Raw genomic sequence first — 3,974 nt, forward strand, 5'->3', positions numbered from 1 at the left:
AAGCAGATGTTGACTCATCCAGAGGCAGAGGTTTCTATAGCACAGATACCCCATATTTTGATATAACATCTGTATTCTTTTAACAATTATTTAAGAGATATACAGCTGCCATACCCCTCAAACTTCAACCCAAGTTTAGGATTATATACAGCAAAAAAATGTTATAAAATGTGTGTAGATAGAAGAGAGGAAATAAAGCATTTCCTCATCTTAAAACTTAAAAGATTTTCTTTAAACTTATTTTACTTATTAAAGTGATGAACTAAAAAGAAAAGAAAACAAAACAAAACAACAACAGCAACAAAAACTGTGTTGCAATTTTTCCAAGCACAATGAAGAAATAAAAAAATGAAGTGAGACTGAGAAGCAATGACCTTGCAAAGCCTTATATCTATACCTAAAAAAAAAATAAATACATAATCCAAAATTTCTATGAGCAAATAGCAGTAATTGAGAGACCAACCAGAAGTATCTTAAGCACAAATTCCAAGGCACTAATCTCCAATTCATATTTGAAATAAACTTAAATTAATAAATTAAACATAAACTTCAAGTTTAAATTTTATTTATTCTGTCAAATATAAGATTTCATTTAATTTAAATTTACCATTTGGGGATTTTTATAAAAATTTACTCTGACTATTAAATAGTTGTTACAAAAAAAAATCACTTCTTTAGTCGTCGTCGTCGTCGGCAGCCGTCCGTCTCGAGAGACGATGGTGTAGCTTCTTAAGAGTCTATCTGCACCGCCGAGAATGGCTGTGCAGTCCGACTCGGGAGTGACATCGTATCTGTCTCCTCCCGTGTTGAATCGACATCTTACGATGACGCTGGAGTGTCCTCTCCAGTGAAGCTGAAGCTACAGAGCCTGGGCAGGGTGATATGGAGGGTCTGCTGTTGCCCATGCAGCAGACCCCCCCTCTCTTCGCAGCTGAAGGGTCCAAGGGAAAGACGGAGTCAATACAGCTTGGTTTCAGGTGCGCCGCAGGAGTTGCCGGTGTTGACTACAACGTCAAACCGCCTTAGGGACTCCGGCTCCGGATTTTCTGTCAGGGTTTACTCCCTTAGCCTTTCCCCTGAAGAGGTATGCCGCAAGGCAGCGGAGGTTTTTTGGAGTCAGAGTTTTCCTTCTCTGATGTAACTTCTTTAGTAAGCAAATATAAACACCCAAGGAAAAAGAAAGGTATTAAGTATTTTCCAAAATATATAGTGAAAGGATACAAAGTTTAAAAAATCAGATGAATAATTTTCAGAATTAAAGTCTACTGAAAACAGTAGGAGAATCATAGATGAATTTATCAGAGGGATAAAGTTAGGAGGTAAAATGTTGAATAGTGAGGCCAGATGATCTGGGCTAGGGTATAATCATACTAAACATTAGATATCTTACTGTTCATTGCAGATTGAGTGTCAACTAGGACAAAATAAAAAGCATCATATTAGGTTGTACAATGTGATTCTGGTCAGAGCAGGAAATGGAACAACCCCACTCTTTATTTTGAGGCATAATGTGTAATTTCAAAGAGATGTCCTGATGTACATATCCTATAGTCAATTGAAAGCTTAGCATAGTAATGCAACCTGAAAGAAGGCTGCATTAGTAGCATTATGGTCTTTTAAAATATATTTAACTTAATTGTTAATTTATTAAAATGCAATTTGGGTGAAGTGAATAAAAATTAAACAAATAGATGTCACAATAATAACTATAATTGTACAATTACTATGTGCCAATCACTGTACTAAATTTTTTATCTTCATTATCTACTTTAATATTCAACAACATCCTTGTACTTTGAGGTCTGTATTTTCATTGTTGCTATTTTTCATATAAGAAATCTGTGAATTAGAAAACTTGAGTAAGTGATTGAAGGTCTACAATATTTGATCCTCAACTGTCTGATTCCAAAGGCATTCCATATTTTTATTAATTTTTTAAATAGCATATACAGTTTTTGTAAAAGTTACAGAGTACAGAAATGTTTATTAGAGGGTCTTCCATTTTAAATTTCCATGCTTCAGAAGTAAGTGAAACTAATAGGTTGTTTTAATAGTCTAGTAATCTGATATGCCTAGCTATATCCCCTCAACAAAATCAGCATTCTGTTTTATGTGTCAATGCATCAGAATTTTCTGTTATAATCTATTATAATTACATTTTTATTTTTGTAGAATATAGTCTTTTAAGATTATAAAATACCTACTATTTTGAAATATGAGGTCCCAGAGATTTTACTAAAACAGATTTACTTTTCGATATTTGTCTTTTTCTTCTTTGATTTTCCATTTCTTTAGTTTTAAATTTTTAATTTATAGTTATAGTACTTATAATGATTATGTGTTTGGTTTAATTTTATCATTTGGTAATATTTTTATCTCCTTCTTTTCAGAGAAGTAGTCTTGTGTAATTGAAAATGTCTTTCTTCGACTGCATGATAGAGTCTGGTAACCCCGCTGCTGTCTGAAAAGTCTTGGCCACACCTCCACGACCACCACTGTCCCCTGCCCTGAAGCAAGCAGCTACCTCTGTGTTCTGTGTCGCCGCCACCTCGAGACTGGCTGTATGATTAGGCCACAATCTTCAATAAGTAAACATATTCCTTGGTTCTGTGGTGTTCTTGGTCGCACATTTATGGAGTTTCTGAAAAGCACTGGAGATTACTGCCAGACACAGTATGACTTCTATGCAAAGTGAACTGTGGAAATTCATTACTACTCTAGCAAGAAGCCCGGATAAGAGTGTTTAACCTGGACACAGGAGTGTTTAAACTGGACACAGAAGTGTTGAAATCTGTAGAGCATTTTACAAGTGTTTTGACCTGGATGGACTGAGGTCCACTTCATTTCTATTGCTTCGGTTTTACTGGATTGAAGAATTCCTACTTCTTGTTAGGAAGGTCATTTCATTTCCCATTACACTCGACTTCGTACTCAAAGCACGGAGAATTTCAAGTGCAGGATATTGAAGTAGACTCAGTTTCTTTGCATCATTTCTGTATTCAATTTTTTAATTCTTTCATAACCTCATTAGCTAAATTAACGTGGCTCGAATGAACCGCCCAGCTCCTGCTGGAAGTCACATACAAGAACATGAGATTTCTTATTACCCACAGTCCAACCAATGTGACCTTAAACAAATGTACAGAAGAACTTAAGAAGTATGGAGTTGCCACAATAGTAAGAGTATGTGAAGCTTCTTATGACACTACTCTTGTGGAGAAAGAAGGCATCTGTGTTCTTGATTGGCCTTTTGATGATGGGGCACCACCATCCAACCAGATTGTTGATGACTGGTTAAGTCTTATAAAAATTAAGTTTTGTGAAGAACCTGGTTGTTGTATTGCTGTTCATTGTGTTGCAAGCCTTGGGAGAGCTCCGGTGCTTGTTGTCTTAGCATTAATTGAAGGTGGAATGAAATATAAAGAAGCAGTACAGTTCATAAGACAAAAATGGGAGTGGAGCTTTGAACAGTAAGCAGCTTCTGTATTTGGAAAAGTATCGTCCTAAAATGCAGCTACACTTCAAAAACCCCAATGGCCACCGAAACAACTGTTGCATTCATTAAAAACGTGTGCCTGATGCCATTGCCTGGGAAGTGGAACCTGAGATAGGACCTAATTTGTCATATACGTTAGCCAACATATTGGCTTGGTGAATAAATTTAATGAAGATTTCATAGGAATATTAAAAAGTAGTTTTACCAGGGCACAAGCTTGACAGAATTCCAACCTCTATGTTTGGGTTTTGATCAACATATTTTGACACTTAGCAAAAGATTCTAATTGTTCAGTTTTAAAGTGTGCTTATCATGTGTACCAATTGACATTTTCTGAAATCATGCAGTATTGCGTTATATATTTAAGTCTATTCCCCTGCCAGAATTTTATCAATATATAAGAGATTTAGAAAGATTAGGTGCCAAAATGCCCAACACAATACTTGTGTATTTTTAGTATCATACAGAATTAAAATCC

The 3,974-nt window shown here is 35.5% G+C and overlaps 1 pseudogene; it reads left to right on the top strand.

Moving 5' to 3' along the window:
- Positions 1-3,047: 3,047 nt before the first annotated feature.
- LOC150021441 (protein tyrosine phosphatase type IVA 1 pseudogene) lies at positions 3,048-3,659 on the top strand (annotated as a pseudogene).
- Positions 3,660-3,974: the final 315 nt, after the last annotated feature.

This window comes from Furipterus horrens, unplaced genomic scaffold (genome assembly GCF_987537825.1).
Source record: "Furipterus horrens unplaced genomic scaffold, mFurHor1.1.pri manual_scaffold_1, whole genome shotgun sequence".
NCBI lineage: Eukaryota > Metazoa > Chordata > Mammalia > Chiroptera > Furipteridae > Furipterus > Furipterus horrens.